The 17,812-nt window shown below is 35.0% G+C and overlaps 4 non-coding genes across 4 annotated transcripts; 2 read left to right on the top strand and 2 right to left on the bottom strand.

Moving 5' to 3' along the window:
• Positions 1-186: 186 nt before the first annotated feature.
• Positions 187-258, top strand: TRNAE-CUC (transfer RNA glutamic acid (anticodon CUC)). The gene has a single exon. It is a non-coding gene; the product is annotated as a tRNA-Glu (tRNA).
• A 564-nt stretch (positions 259-822) lies between these two features.
• Positions 823-894, bottom strand: TRNAE-CUC (transfer RNA glutamic acid (anticodon CUC)). The gene has a single exon. It is a non-coding gene; the product is annotated as a tRNA-Glu (tRNA).
• A 417-nt stretch (positions 895-1,311) lies between these two features.
• On the bottom strand, positions 1,312-1,383 carry TRNAE-CUC (transfer RNA glutamic acid (anticodon CUC)). The gene has a single exon. It is a non-coding gene; the product is annotated as a tRNA-Glu (tRNA).
• A 1,169-nt stretch (positions 1,384-2,552) lies between these two features.
• TRNAE-CUC (transfer RNA glutamic acid (anticodon CUC)) lies at positions 2,553-2,624 on the top strand. Its single transcript has one exon. It is a non-coding gene; the product is annotated as a tRNA-Glu (tRNA).
• The last annotated feature ends 15,188 nt before the right edge of the window (positions 2,625-17,812 follow it).

Below are 17,812 nucleotides of genomic sequence, written 5' to 3'. Positions count from 1 at the left end.
GATTATGGATTGGTTGACGAAAATATGAATAAGGATTCGCAGTATTTACTTTTAGACGTGAATATCAGAGAGGCGTGTCGACGAATGTGATTACTGGTGACGATTTCCATCAGATCTTACTTCCAAATGCGTTCCAAAGAACTATATGGTATAATATAGATACACTCATTGTATGTATGTGTGATATCCCATATGGTCTAGTTGTTAGGATCCGGCGCTCTCACCGCCGTGGCCCGGGTTCGATTCCCGGTGTGGGAACACAATTTTTTTCATGTAGTTTCTGTCTCAGAGTAAGGCTGGGTGTTATTTTGCTTTGGGACGGGGAATTGACGCTTTTTGTTTCAGCAATTTCGCTCGAATCTGGTGTTTGCTAGTTATATATATGAATTCACCTTCAAATTAATTGTAACGATATTTAAGCTTATAATTATTTTACAAAATTTGATGGAGTAATAAGATAAATGGAAGAGAAAGGAATTAAATAAGAGAACAGTGAGTGATCTTGCACACTGGCTTATATTCGAGAAGCGGCTATATTGTTAAGGGGGTGATCTATGTAATTGAGTCACACCCACTTGAATACTTTATCTACACCCTTTATGTTGTCAGCCGGTAGCCATGTAAATACGGATTCCAACTCCATGCCGATCTACTAAGATCGCTATATATATGTTAAGGCATTTATCTTAATACGAATATGGATTGAGTGACTAAAATATGAATATGAACACAAAATGCGTTACCCCCCCCCCCCCCCCCCCGTCCCAAACATAAATAACACTGAACCTTACCATGGGACAAAAAAAAATGAAAATAATTGTGTTCCCACACCGGGAATCGAACCCGGGCCACGGCGGTGAGAGCGCCGGATCCTAACCACTAGACCATATGGGATTTCACGAGCTCATGCTGTGAGTTGACCATGATATTGACATTGATTGGTTGACGAAAAATATAAATATGAATTGGTTGAAGAAATATGAATATAGATTGCTTGACGAAAATGTAAATCTTAATTGGTTGTGGAAAATGCAAATATGGATCAGTTGACGAAAATGTAAATTTTAATTGGTTTCCAAAAATACTAATAAGGATCAGTTAACGAAAATGTAAATGCGAGTTGGTTGACAAAAATATGAAAATTTATTGGTTGACGAAAATATAAATATAGATTGGTCGAGGCAAATAGGAATATGAATTAAGTGACTAAAATATGAATATGAACACAAATGCGTTAACCCCCACCCCCGTCCCAAACATAAATAACACGGAACCTTACCATGGGACAAAAAAAATCTGAAAATAATTGTATTCCCACACCGGGAATCGAACCCGGGCCACGGCGGTGAGAGCGCCGGATCCTAACCACTAGACCATATGGGATTTCATGTATTTACGCTGTGAGTTGACCAAGATATTGACATTAATTTGTTGTCCAAATATGAATGTAGATTGCTTTACGAAAATATAAATATGAAATGGTTGACGTAAAATATAAATATGGATTGTTGAAGAAAATAAGAATATAGATTGGTTGACGAATATGTATATATGGACCGGCTGACGAAAATGTAAATGTAATTGGCTTACAAAAATACTAGTATGGATCATTTGACGGAAATGTAAATGCAAGTTGGTTGACAAAAATATGAAAATTTAAATTTTTGGTTGACGAAAATTTAAATTTTGGATCGGTTGACGAAAATATTTATTTAGTTGGTTGACAAAAATATCAAATAATTTCCTTGCTATTCCATTCTCTTATTTCTTTAATCAATTATCACACCAGAATTATGAGCTTGAATATCAGTTATTAGTTGAATTGAAGGTGCCTGTCTGCATGATTTGGTAATGACCAATGTTGAGCAAATTTGTTCGTCCTTACCCTGGCACAAACATCGAAAAGAATTGTGTTCACACACCGGGAATCGACCCCGGACCTCGGCGGTGAGAGCGCCGGATCCTAACCACTACACCACATGGGATTTCGCGTATAAATATTGTGAGTATATCTAAAGTATAATGTAGATTTCTTAGAAATTCTTTTGGAGGTACGATCTAGCGGAAACACAAGCAATCATAAATTGCTTGACAAAACATTGACTGGCTTTATCAATTTTTAAACAAAATATAAAAATGGATTGGTGTACGGAAATATGAATATGGATTGGTTGAAGAAAATATAGTTATGAGTTAGTTGCTGAAAAGATAAATTTTGATTGTTTATGATATATATGAATATGGATTGGTTGAAGAAAATATAGTTATGAGTTAGTTGCTGAAAAGATAAATATTGTTCGTTGACGATATATATGATTATGAATTGGTTGACGAAAATATGAATATTAATCGTTGACGATATGTATGATTATGGATTGGTTGACGAAAATATGAATAAGGATTCGCAGTATTTACTTTTATACGTGAATATCAGAGAGGCGTGTCGACGAATGTGATTACTGGTGACGATTTCCATCAGATCTTACTTCCAAATGCGTTCCAAAGAACTATATGGTATAATATAGATACACTCAATTTTTGTATGTGTAATATCCCATATGGTCTAGTGGTTAGGATCCGGCGCTCTCACCGCCGTGGCCCGGGTTCGATTCCCGGTGTGGGAACACAATTTTTTTCATGTAGTTTCTGTCTCAGAGTAAGGCTGGGTGTTATTTTGCTTTGGGACGGGGAATTGACGCTTTTTGTTTCAGCAATTTCGCTCGAATCTGGTCCTTTGCTAGTTATGTATATGAATTCACCTCCAAATTAATTGTAACGATATTTAAGCTTATAATTATTTTACAAAATTTGATGGAGTAATAAGATAAATGGAAGAGAAAGGAATTAAATAAGAGAACAGTGAGTGATCTTGCACACTGGCTTATATTCGAGAAGCGGCTATATTGTTAAGGGGGTGATCTATGTAATTGAGTCACACCCACTTGAATACTTTATCTACACCCTTTATGCTGTCAGCCGGTAGCCATGTAAATACGGATTCCAACTCCATGCCGATCTACTAAGATCGCTATATATATGTTAAGGCATTTATCTTAATATACCGCGTCCTCCGGATAGGACTGAAAGTAGTCGGTCTTTTGATTTCATACAAATACATGTATTTTAGACTTTGTCAAGCAAGCGATATTCATACTTTCTTGAATGAATTACACTTTTTCTATTCCATTAGCACCCAATCAATGTAAATATTTTCTTGTATTCTTTAACATTGAACATTAATATTTCGTCAACATTTACATTAATTTCGTCAAATCAACCAATGTTTTCATTTTCGTCCAACAATTAATAGTCAGATCAATCAATGTTTGTATTTTTGTCAACAATACGATCTTCATATTTTAGTCAATTAACCAATGTTTCCATTTTCGGCAACCAAGCCATATTCATGTTTTCGTCTACCAGTCTATATTCATATTTTCGTCTACCAATCTATATTTATATTTTCGTCTACCAATCAGTATTTACATGTATACTTTCGTCAACTGACCAATATTTACATTTTCATCAACCAATCCTATTTACATTTTTGTCAACTAATCCATATTCACATTTTCGTCAAGTCATATGCATACAAATTTGTTGACGAAATTACAAATATTGATTAATTAATGAAAGTATAAATGCTGATTGGTCAACGAAAATGTAAGTAACAATTTCTTGACAAAATATGAAGATGGATTGGTTGACGAAAATGTGAACATTAATTCATTGACGAAAGTGTGAAGAGTGAATTGGGTGATGAAAATATAAAAATGGATGCGAATTTAATTTCATTGGTTCGCGATAGTATGGATATCAATTGTTTGATAAATACATTAATCTTCAGTAAGTGTTTGGTACTGCAAAATCATAAAATAGCCTTGAAAACGGACACACTGACGCGTTCTTGTCATGCCATTTTACTCCGATTAGTGCATGTCGAGAAGCTTCAGTATGTCCGTTTTTAGGCTATTTTACGACATTAACATTAATTGGTTGGGACGGAAATATGGACATATGCCCTTGGTGAGGTATAAAGATTGATTGGTTGACGAACATATGAATATTCATCTGTTGAAAAAGAAATAATTATGGATTAACTGACTAACGAAAATCCGAATAATGTTTGCCTTGAGAAATGTGACTTGGTTGATGAACATTGACTGGTTGATGAGAGATGCCTAACTTGGGATGAAACGCAATTGGAGAGGAGAATATGGAGCGTCTAGAAACATCAAAGAATTCCTTGCACTTCTTTCGCATTCGTCTAAAAGGTCCATGAGAGTTGCGCCCTCGCTATTGAACTCCGCGGTGTATTTTAAATGAAGAGCCCGGGTGACGGTATTACCCAACGCGACAACACCGAACAATACACCTTACAAGTCGGCAAACACCTCTCAATCGATACAAAGCTATATATCGAATTAGAACCCCCTTTAGAATTGGCATAATTATATGGGCTTGTAAACTTTAAAACAGGCTCAGTAACAGGGAAGCGTGGGTAATAAATGTAATAAGTTCTCTCGATAGAAGAAAAACATTTGCGTTGATGGAGTAGGGATTAGAGCGATCAAAGATCTATCTTGTATTGATCTCTCTTGATGTTATTGGGTGCATTTTGCATCTTTTATTTTGTTATTTGTTCTCTACATGCGAGATAATTGTATCACGAGTGGGCTTTTGGAAAAGAGGAGTTATACATTTTTATTACATTTTGCCTGAATGGGTTATTATGCCAAAATCTTTACAGTATTATCTGTTTATATCGGGCATGACGAATCATGAAAACGCAGTGATTTATAATTTCACAATGTTTGGATCAAAGCGAATTGAATTTGAGAATCTTTTATTCTTTTATTTCTGCATTACGCCAAATCAATAAAGAATGATTTATAATCAAGATATGTTATTTCACATTACAAAGTATTAGAATAATTAGACCTTTTCGAAACACACATTAGTTACGTACCACTTGCAACTGGAAGATGCATAATGGTTTCTGTTGTATGTTGTTTAGATTTAAATGCAATAAGAAATATTTCATCCGACCTCTGCTTCATATTTTCATCGTTGTAATTTTGCAAGGATCCATTGAACAATCTAATCTATACCATTGACATGTCAGTCTTCTATCAGTCTCTTTTGAATATGTATTTTTTTTTAATCATCAGGATCTGTTGTTTGAGGTGGTATTTTATGTCTACTCTTGTTTTTTTATTGAGATACCCCAACTTTATTAATTCAACAACAAGTTACAAACAATCACATCAAAATCCTCGATTTCGATGAATTCATAAACGAGACATTATATCTTATTATCTTAATACGATCACAACAAGCAAGAGATAAGCTTTGTTGGATAGTTTTGGCGCGAAAAAGTTTCCAAAAAAACTTCTTCGGGAGTTCACCAAAAGGTCGAGTCGCCGGGGATCGCATTCCTACTGCATTCCATTGGAAGAAAAGGCCCTTCCTTATGAATCAGACGACAAAATACTCTCATCCTTGTGATCGTTTGCGATATCGATCGATGACCATCCGCTATGGTCAGGGTCCTTTCAGGGTCGCCCGGCCCAAGGTAATTAGTCCAGGTCCCGCCCAGGTCGTACTCTATGACGTGGCTTTGTGTGGACATAAGATACATTCTGCAATTGGGAAAGCAATTACGGTATGTATGATGAGTGTAGATACCGCTCCCATTGTAACGATAAGCCGGGCGATATAGCCGATGAAATTGATTCTTGTACGCTCAGTGCGGGGCACGCATTGACGCGCCGATAAAAGGCGACCCCATTTAGAAGGAATTACCTGGGCGTTTGTCGTCTTTTGTGGATACCGAAAGAAGAAGGATGTGTCGAAGTGGGAAATAGTTACACTCAAATAATGCTGGGGCTTTTGAAAGGTTTGAATTCATCTGACCATTGTGTAGGGTTTTCTTTTTTAAAAATCAGCTTGTGTGCGTTGTCTGGTCTCGGTCGCTTTTGTCCAACACGAATGGCTATAATGGCCGAAGTGACAATAGAGCGGCCAACAATTAACAAAGCATATGTGGAAATATCAAATCGGCTCACGTGATGATGGATGAAATTCCTCGCATGCTTGCCCATAGAAATATCCCAAAGAAAGAGGATTTCGTTTTATGTACCTCAGATATCGAATGTAAGAAAAGAGTTGAGTTATGTAGGCATGCATCGATTTTTCAAAAGACTTCCCCTATTTTAAGAGGTCAGCGACTGATTAAGAGCATTTTAAGCTATTAATAATTACACACCCTGTAATGCTTACGTCACGGCATAATTAGTCTGGGAAAATTGCTTGGAAGAATGGAAACGTTCAATAATTCCCCTCCCATCTCAGACTAGAAAATCCATGTTAATTTGTGAGACTAAGCGAACACAATTCCCAATCGGCTATTCGGTAATTACAAAATGAATTTTCTTAAAGTACCTTTCCTTTCCGACCTTTATTCATACTAACTCCAATCGTCACCAATTGACCCCAGTGTCCCATTTCTTCCGAATCATGATATAAAGAGGGCCCTGGGAACGGTTCGCTACAAAATGAAGATAGCTTTGGTCTAAAAAAAATGACAAGCCCCCCCCCCCCCCCCCCCCAAAAAAAAAAAAAAGTTTGAACACTAAATCTTGGTCATTTTCCATACATTTCTCCAATTTGGCACACCTACCAGAATTCCAGGGGGTGCAGCCTATGGAAAATGATACACGCAGCACCCCCTGGGAAAATCTTGGGGGCGCTTCAGCACCCCCAGCACCCCCGCTTCCCAGGCCAGGAATATAAAGACATGTTATAGCGGTCTTCCCAGTTCAATAACTGGTTACAATAGTTCAGTAAAATTAATAACATCGGACTTCGGATATTAATTTTCAATCCGTACAATTTCTCAAAATTCAGAAAAAACATCTTCTTCGCACTTATATGCTATTACTCATCATGATCCATAAGAGTTAACATTGGGAGACGTATTTCATGTTCATACTTTTGTGGTGACTTTTTTTTAAAGATTTCGACAAATATATCAATTTTCTGCAATCAGCTTTGCTTTATACATTCGCTCAAAAAATGAGCGAAAACACAAACAGCGTATAGTAGTGGAATATTCTAAAATGTATGACTATGCCACTTTTTTGTTTAACCAGGTTTATCGAAAGGACATTGCTTAAAGGAAAAGCCTTTAAACCAAATTTGTGATTCATATGCATAAATTAGCATAATTTGATGAATTCAGTAACTATATGGAAAGAAATCCTCCAGGCAAGACAAAGCAAAAAATAAAAATAAAAATATGGATATTACGCCCCTCTCCATGCAATGTATTGGGATGTTTATTGCCATAAATTGATATATTTTGAAAGGTGTTCGGCGCCTTTCTTGATTTTTTTGTTCACATTGTTAAAGTTATAAACTTATATTAGTATAAGGACATCAAAATTATGTCTCTTTACAACCACGCACGACGTTAACACGCTTCAGTATTTGTCGAAATTCTCGCCTGAAGCATTCCATTTTTAAAGTTATCAAGCTTTATTGACCAACGCGTACCATTCAAATACAATTCATGTTTGAATGTACATTACTCGATCGTGGAATGTTATGTTACGTAACATTATTACCCTCCTCATAGTAAAGTACATTCCTTCTGCCCTTAAGCTAATCGATATTCCTGAGAATTCGTAAGAACAAAAATGGAAGAAATGTCATCGATGAGGTTTGGGAATTGATTATAGAATCAGAGAACTCCTTAAAGCCCCTTCCGGAATTATCTTCTTTTTCCCCCTTTTTATATAATATATACAAATGTTTCCAATAAGATTAGACGTACGATATGGGGGAGTAGAAATGGTTGAGTAACTTCTTTAAGTGACTTGGAGGGAAGGAGTATATAAAGAAAATGAAAATAAATCAAATAAAGAGATAAATGGATTAAACATCAGTTTGGTCGTAAAGCCGAGATGCACCAACACTGGCAGGGTATGGGTTCGATGCCCCGTACAGGGTCGAATCACATAGGGATGATAAAGAATTAATAAATAACAATTGATATGAATATTGTTCCAACTTCCAGGGGAAGAGGAGAAATTGTGACTGGGTGAGCGAGCATTAACTCCAAGAGAGTGACAACTTAAAGAAAGAAAGAAAGAAAGAAAGAAAGGCGAAGATGAGAAGGGCCCCTGCAAAAATGAAAAAATAAAATAAAGGGGGTTGAGGAAATTGATTTAATTATGTACATTATAACAATCATTATTGAGTGGGAGAAGGGAAGTAGAAAGAAAGAAAGAAAGAAAGAAAGAAGAAAGAAAGAAAGAAAGAAAGAAAGAAAGAAAGAAAGAAAGAAAGAAAGAAAGAAAGAAAGAAAGAAAGAAAGAAAGAAAGAAAGAAAGAAAGAAAGAAAGAAAGAAAGAAAGAAAGAAAGAAAGAAAGAAAGAAAGAAAGAAAGAAAGAAAGAAAGAAAGAAAGAAAGAAAGAAAGAAAGAAAGAAAAGAAGAAAGAAAGAAAGAAAGAAAGAAAGAAAGAAAGAAAGAAAGAAAGAAAGAAAAGAAGAAAGAAAGAAAGAAAGAAAGAAAAGAAGAAAGAAAGAAAGAAAGAAAGAAAGAAAGAAAGAGGGAGATAGGGGTTGCAAATTAACTAAATTTTCAGGTAAAAAATCTACAATAAATCGACATTCATTATGTTCACTCTAATTCAGTTGGAGTGAAAAGAGCGAAATTCACTCCTTTATGACTTTCGAATATTCTTTTTAGAGAGAGAAAATAAAATAGTGGGAATAGAGAAAGAAGAAGTACAGCATGATACTGATTTATCATGAAGAAATCCTTTTTTTCCCATGGATTTATTATGTTTTATTATAATATTGTGTGTTATAAATAAATCATTATGAAATTACAATATTCACATAGTATTGTTAGTTAAGATTTAATTTGACAGACAGGTAATTTCTCTGACCGTCACTGACTGTTATGCTATAATGAAATACTAGTAAAAAGTTGTGGATTTTAATTTTTATTAATGCATTCTCTCCCGATGGCTGGGATAACCCTTTTCAGCCGAATGACTATTTTTCTTTTACTTTCTGAGGCGCGTGAGGGATCCAAATAAACGACACCATTGAATTGATTTTTTTTTAACATTCGATATGTGGGAAAGCTGCTCTCATATTATGACGTAACGAATAAAAGAAGTATAATTCTTATAACTTTTTCATTTTTTGATGGATTTTCCTGAAACATTCATTTGTATTTTTTATCATTTTTTCTGCTAATTTTGCAATAAACTTTTGTCAGGGTAAACTTCCTCTGACTTCGAATTTGCAAATAGTTTTGCTAACTCGCTAGGCTCCCTCGAAAAATACGAAAAGCAGTTTCATTTATGGGAAGGGGCCATGGGGGTAATGCCCTTAAAATAAAATGTTCTCCAATTGGATGATACTGTCAGTGTGTGGGGGGGGGGGGGTCGTCACCCGATTTACACCCCCCCCCCTCTCTCTCTTTCTCTTTCTTCTCGTCTCCGGCATTCTATATTGATCATTGCTACTTATTGCATTGCATGTCCATACTATCCCCCAGTACTTATGCGATATGTCAACAATGCAACATGAGTTGATTACGTAACCGTAACATTACACGCTCTTCCAAGGTAACATGAGTGATGACACAATCAAAACATTCCGTGTAAATTCCATTAATCTAATTGCTTCCTCGAAGGATCGAGTGATGCTCTGACAAGGTCGCCCGCAATGCCCCGCCCATCTCGCCATATTTGGGGGCGTGACGTTACATAATTGAGAACGTTCTGAATGTGACAGCGATCACAACATTCCGTGTGATTGCATTGTACTTTGGGACAAGGACGCTCCGCCCACTTTGGTCGTATTTGGTTCTCTCACATGAATGTTAATACATAACATGTGTGTATACGTATCACACGTTTGTATTCAGACTGTTTATTGATTTTCAACCACACTAATGTCCATTAGTAAATGGGCATTATTTGCCTATATTTGGCTTTACTTGGAAACGTCCAAACCCGCGGGATTAGACCAGCTCATCAACGTGGTCACATTTTCCTTCTAAAAGCGTGGTCGATGTATATAAATTGTGAATTGTGACGTCAGAAAGAAAGGAAATTCCGAGACAAGTATAAAGAGAATGTTTAACTGATTTAGTACTCTGTAATAATCTTGAATAAAGAATTAGAATGAACAGAATAGCAAACTTGTCGTTATTAGCTCATTTATTTACTTGTTTCTTCATTATTTATTATTCATTGAATTTTATCAATATTGTTCAATTTATATATTTTTTAATTGAATGTCTGTTTATTTTAATTTCTTGATAATATCGGATGATCATTATTCACATCATTTTCTAAACCTCAAGTTTACAAAAATAAAATTGAAGTTCAAACTTGTAAGTCATTTTGTTTTAAGTTTTATATTACTTTTATCTGAGTTAAAAATGAAAGGATTTGTAAAAAAAATGCAGGTCATTCATGTTGACGGGTATTAATATGATCTAAAATTTGATATTTAGGGGTGAAATTTACTGGGGTTTTTTGTAGTTGGATACCCAACTTTTTTTTCACAATCCGCGTGTTTCTTTTTGGTATTCAACCACTTCTCAAGCAATACACGATACATGTAGGCCTATATCATGTATATTATTAAGGATTTGGGAGAACCTTTTTAAAATGCTTCCGGGTAGGCCTATATGTAATTTATTAATTTTAATACAGAAAAGGCATATTCGCCCTTATTTACGTAAATAGAAATATACCGATGGGGAAACTACAGATAATTGCTCTTAAAATTCAAAATATCGGTTAAAGTAACACAACGATCTCTTACTTTTACTAAATCGTTATATAAAATAGGTATGAATTACTTATGATATCGCATAAATCATTAGCCTGTAGGCCTACATGATTGTATAGGTAGGCCTATAAGTTTGTAAATTTTGGTGAATATAAATACAATTAACCTAAGAAGTACAGGAAATATCTAGAAAGAAATGCAGTTTCAAAATTAGAATAGTAATATACATTAGGAATGTATATTACTGCCACAGTAGTGAAATGGGCCCGTATTCTGAAGTCTGGTTTAATTTAAACTCAGGTCTAAAGTTGTTATTTAACTATGGAATGCCAATTGTGACATACGTCATTAACAGTATAGAGATATAATATAGCAGCTAATTTGACTCTCAAATCATTCTTATTATAGGAAGTATGAATTAGCTGTAACTGTCTTCACCATTGAAGAATCAGGAAAGAGCTCATAAGTAACATACAATGTAATCAAATTTTTGACATTTTTGTCTTGCCGTAATTTTAGCACAGAGTTAGACCAAGGTCTTAAACCCAACTTCAGAATACGGACCACTGACTCCATGCCGACCAAAATGTAACATCGGTCGGTTTTTAGTCGGTTTGGTTGACTACGGATAACCGGTAGTAAACCGTTGGACTTTGTCCACTCTCAAAACTATGAAAATAAATGCTTTAACGATTAATTTCAAATATGGGAAATCATAACCCAGGAATTATTCACGTTTTTTGCCGACATGTTTATTCTGTTCAGCCTGAATCGAATCCTCATTGAATAAACATCACAAATTCAATCGATGAAAGACGACAACATAGTGCTGTTTCTATTAAAAAAATCAATCGATTTCCTCTGATTCTTTCGGCTGTGTAATACTCTTTATCACGTTCTAATAACGATCCACGCCCCTTACGAGATAAACTGGAAATGAATCTATAGACCGGCAATCGGATTCTCAAATGACTTGTTATTAACGAGATCGATAAATATAATCATAGAAGACATCTTCTTGAGTCTTACTCTTTAAAGTGACGAAGTGGAAAATCTTTAAATGTGCTACAGACTCAGGTATATAGACATACATGACCGACTCCCGTTGGTTTGTCGGTTCTATAACATTTGATCCGGCGACAACAATTGCTCTGGTGGAAAATCTGCACCTTAAGCCAAACATGAAACCTAACCTCCAAAAATAAATAAACCCTAATCCTAATCTGTAACATTATTCTGAACCAAAAACTGTATTACTGTCCTAATTCTAACCCTATGCCCTCTGAGATATTACGTCAGGAGCAAAATGTCGCAGGAACAAAATATGTCACCGATTGGGTTATTGGAAATACCAGTAATAGCTTTGGTCGTTCTGGGTCCGGTAACACAAAGATTAACGATTAATCGTACGTTTGATTTTTACGACTGATTGTACATTGTAGTCAATGCAATCAATCGTAGAAAAATGTCTACGATCATTGCTAAGCTTTGTGTTATATACCTCCCCCTGGTGTGGGTTCGTTGATGTGGCTGCGATGATAGGGGATTTTCGCAAGTGCGACGGGGCAGGTTCTAGAACACAGTAAATCTATTGAAATACCAGTCAAATCACAATGAACAGCTGAGAGGTCTTTGTCGAAAATTGGTGAACCGGGACAGCAGATCGTCTTGAGATTCGGAGCTGACGAAGCATTGCAAATGTCATTTTGTCCAGAGTCGGGGACGAAACTGCATGCTGTTTTGATTTACCAATAAAGTTTCGACAAAGACTGCTTTGTCATGAAAGGCTTTTGACAATAGATTTTCTATAGAGGCCTAACGTTCCAGACTAAAGCGTCTGCGTAATAGTTGCCATCGGAATTATTGTCGCCGTCGGAGCAAAATGTCATGGAACCGCGAAAATTCCCTGATAAGAAATTGCATGCAATCGTCAGATTATACCATTTCAATGCAGATGAGTAGAAAATCATCTCCTTTCCCCAGTCCTTCTTCGGTTATGATACATGTTCCGCCTGGTGAAGATTTTAAAATGGAAAATCCTGACAAATGGCAAACCCAATAGACTATTATAGGTCATTGTATTTTTTCCTGATCCTTTAACCATGTTAACACCCAAGAGAACGCCGGGTATAAGCAGGGGCCCGTTGCAGAAAGAGTTGCAATCAATCGCAACTCTAAAAATCATGCGCAACTTGATTTTCAACCAATCAACAGCGCGCATTTGGGACTTGCGGTTGATTTTTTTACTTGCGTTTAAACGCAACTCTTTCTGCAACGGGCCCCAGGGGTCAATCCAGCATTGCATTTGTTATTATTATTCATCATTTGCCCCTATGATGGGGTCTGAAGTTCTCTTGCGATTGCAGACGACAAGAATTATGCAGATTCATGCATGCAGTGCACGGCTATTGGCCTATATCACCAAGAATTATATCAACAAAATGGCGAATAAAAATAGAATACACAATGCATGATGTGCATTTTTTTTCATTTCTTTCTAATTGTATTATTTTAAGTGTTTTAAATTCATTAAATATTGAAAGTTGAAACAAAAATATCAACAAAATTAGTATGCCCCCTAACTAATACCTCGGCCACATTATTTTGCTCTACGGTGGCCGTACGGCGAGTTGAAAACAGCCGTTTTACTCATTTTTATTCAAACCCCACTGTAGCTGGTACAAAATGTTTTAAAACGGCTGTTTTCGGCTTGCCGTACGACCGTCGTAGAGCAAATGTGACCGAGGTATAACCTCTAGCAATACAAACGGACTCGAAGACAGACCAGTGCAATAAGGTTTACTTATCAATGAACGTATCAAATCTTTTATTAAAGAAAATCTCAAAAATGCTGATATAGACAAGAAAGAAAGAAGTCATATACCCCCTGGCCCTGATCACAAACTATAGAAAGAAGACATCAGACTGTTAAGAGGCTTAAACCAACTAACTCTCCTCAAATTGTTATAAATGACTTAACTTCCATTCCAAATCAGTTAAAGGCGTGCGTTCATAAAGTTTTTGGAAGCATGCACGGTTGCTTTTAAAGTTAGCGAATTCCCGTTAGAAATGTCGATTGTGTTGCCGTTTCATAATGGATAAATCGCTTTAAACTGTAACGGATTAAGAGGATGGACAAAAAATGATTGACCTGAATTAATATAAGTAAACTTATTTTACTTAATTTTCCTTTCTCTTTTGATAAACTCTATGAAGTTTTAAATTAAGTACAAAATAATGTAAATAATTTTAGTTACGAACAATTTTGCGTTGTTGTTCAACTTTACTTTACTTTCTTTAATGATGAAATGTGAAAAAAAATATTGGGTAAAATTTTAACCAGCACGAGGGTAATTATGTGTCCAACCAATTTTGGGAAGTATTTTACCCAATGCGGGAAGCATATTGTCCAGTATAAGGTTAAAAAAATAAGCAGCAATTACTTTAGAATGGGCAAAATTTTCATCACATTGGAAAAATAGAAATGCCCAAAAGAAATGCCCAATGTTGGTTGGACACATAATTACCCTCATAGAACATTTTTTTTTGCAGACATAGCATCCCCCTTCCCCACACCATTTCCTGCCAATTCAACGTGAACTCCCGGATTTCTTCAAGTTCTTATCCATGTCGTTGTCTGAACTAAGCGCTCTATTTCAACCCGAAATCAAAACCGACGGTGTCTTTAATTTGACAAACCTGAAAATAAATGTGTAAATAATTGCATGGCAAAAAAAAAACGATAGAGGAAGATGACTCGAAATTACAATTCCCCTGTAATCTTTTGATTCTCCAGAGCGGAAAAAAGCAGATAAATATTTAAATACTTTAACGATCTCAATTTAGGGCTCTTTCTGAAATGAGGATCAGTGTATTGTAGTTGAATGCAGGCCCCCTCCGTGTCTTCAGTATTTATATGGCTTTATCACTATCGATTAGTTGTGGAAAATTATTAAAGCCTCATTAAAGGGGTACTCCAGGTCGAATAATAATATGATTTGCACAGATAGAGTAAAATCAAACAACAAAACACTGAAATTTCATCTAAATCGGACAAGGAATGACAAAGTTCTTGACATTTTAAGATATTGTTTTATTTCTGTGAAACGGTTCTTTGCATGTTTTCATGAATACGCAATGAGCAAGCTGATGTCATATTATTCTCACTTCTTTTTCTATCATATTTAATTATATTTATTCGAATTTCATCCACCAGGAATAAAAACATTCACTGTAAAAAATGAAGTGCTAATTTAGCACTGACAGTGCTTGTATAGTGACTGCACTACGAGTGCTGATCTGCTAGTTCAAATTTGAACTAGAAAATCAGCACTAAGTGCTAAATTAGCACTTCATTGTTTACAGTGTTGATTGACATCTATTTTTTTATTTGTAATGTAATCATTGCTGCAACTTACTTTGTTACAAGGAAGACATGTCATGCTCACATTAAAATATGAAATTATTATGATTTCATGTATTGATATAATGAAAACAGGAAAAATTGGACATGCCTATCTAATGAATATTCATGATGCCGTGCATATTACTGTTTTCGCCAAATATTGCTAAACTTTAAATTTAATAACTTTGTTATTTATTTCCCACTTTGATGAAATTTTCACCGTTTTCTTCAATGAATTTTGCTCTATAATTAAATAATCATATTCAACCCGAGGTACCCCTTTAAGTTTTGGTAAATATAAACCTTATTTATTAGTTTGTTTGATTGTTTTAATTTATGTCTGCATTGAAATTGTACAAACTCTTGAATTACAGATAAAATACGTGAATATTGTTTTATATATAAACAATTTTGAGAAGAATAACTTCTTATTTCAAACGAAACGATTTAACAAGAGACAATATCAAAATGTTATAGAAAAATGATAAAAATGGTTGTGTATAACAAACGATATGAAATCTTATATTCATTGGTAAAATTTACAAGTCAAAGGGTCTTCAACTCTTTGATAACTATTTTTTTCTTTGGAAATAAAACCAGTTTTCAAGCATGAAAATTTAGAATAATCTTCAGGAAACGACCTCTGCGTTTAACTTTTTTTTTTAATTCAAGATGAAGATACTAGAAGTTCTTCACAATGTTATGTCTGTCATAAAATGTTCTGCAATTATTCCCACATTCTCCTTCATTTACTGTAGAAATATTTAAAGGCCAAGTCCACCCCCCCCCCAAAAAAAAAAATGTTGATTTGAATCAACATGCAAATGAGAGGGTCGATACTATCATGGAACTATATAGTAGCTTCATGATACTATATCCCTCACTCACTATATATTTTCTTTTTATTGTTTGATATTGTACAACATTTCAATTTCTACAGATTTGACAATAATGACGAACTTGACTGAACCATAAAGTATTTAAACAATGGTAATTACACATGTTCAAGGAGGTAGACAATGAGGGGAAAATTAGAATATCTAATATTTCAGATAATAAAATACAAAAAGAAATAGTGAGTGAGTGATGTTATCATTCCCCTCATTTGCATACAGACCATGATGTGCATATATTTTTTTTGTGATTTAAAAAAAAATGTTATAACTTTTTTATATGTTACATCAGATTTTAATGAAATTTTCAGTGTTATGCTCGTTAGATTTGGACTTGTCCTTTAATTTTTCCCAAAGCTTGACATCCCAATATGAAACCGGTGCTAAAATTGACCCAAACCAGAAAACGAAAGTAAGAACTTCATGGCCTTGTTATCCCTTTCATTATTCATTGAATATAAGTCAAACACAAAGGTTATACAGAGAAATCATAAGTATACAAATCATGAAATATGGTTGAATTACTTAGAACGTATATGATTGTCTTTTTCATAAAAAAAACTTCCGACGGATTCTCTTTTCAATTTCAATAGACGTGTTGCTGAGCGGCATCTACAACAACTGTCCAAAAGAGGCACAAACAGCGCATCGGAACTATATATTTTGATTTTCATTCTTGAATTCACTCTTCTTCTTTTTTTTATTTGAGTGTGCACGCGTGGGTGTTCTATTTGAAATCGAACAGTCGAGGGCAACGCTTTGTTCCATTATTCAAAGAAAAGCGGAAATATTCATATTACCCTGCGCTGGAGTTTATTTGCTATTTTCATCTTATTTTCTAATGATATAAACTTCTTACTGCAAACAAAGCAAAAGTTCTCATTTCGGAGAATTACGAAGACTGCATGTGAGGGACCAAATGGTGATCATTATCATTGTAGCTGTGTCTGTGATTGTATTATTATTATTTTTTTTTATGTTTGTAAAGGGGGAGGGCTTCGTTGTAAAGCAGTTTTATAACTGAATCGAACTACCCTCCACCTTATTTTATCATTTGTTATAAATAAAACATGAATAAATAAATAAATAATTTTTTTTGCAAATTGGATTCATGGTAACTTGAATTTTTCTTCAGGTCATAACTTGTAAACGCGCTGTCACATCAGTGAAGCTGGCCCAGATCAATCACAGTTATTATACGTTATTGCCAACAATATACAATCTGTCGGTCTGGGTTGATTTCAACGCGATGTGACTGTCGCTTAAGTTTGTACATCAGCTGATATCAAAAAGAGATTAATCCGCCTTGTCCTTTAATCCCAAATGAAATTCATCAAGGGATTATTTTCTCAATCGTTTGAGTTTCTTTTTTTTCTTCAATGAATTCGATTCGGATCAAAGTCTGATTTTGAATGAGCTCAGAATTTGGCGTCAAGGGGATTCGCCAAAGAATTCAGGAATTTATTTAAATAGTGACATTTTTTAAAGGTTTAACGAAGCGTCTGTATATTTTGTGTGGAAATGGATTCTGGAAGATTGTGTAATAGCTGAGAAAATTAGCAAAACGAGCTTGAAATTCGGGCACGATTTCGGGTCTTTTCCCAAGCAAACAGTGTCATGACTGTCACAGAATGTGCTTATCGATCGGTGTTGGAGAACTTCAGTGTGACCGTGTTTGTTTGTTGTTTG

This window comes from Lytechinus pictus, chromosome 17 (assembly GCF_037042905.1).
Source record: "Lytechinus pictus isolate F3 Inbred chromosome 17, Lp3.0, whole genome shotgun sequence".
Classification (NCBI taxonomy): Eukaryota; Metazoa; Echinodermata; class Echinoidea; order Temnopleuroida; family Toxopneustidae; genus Lytechinus; species Lytechinus pictus.
The sequence above is the reverse complement of the archived record's forward strand: the minus strand, read 5'-3'. Positions and strand labels throughout refer to the sequence as shown.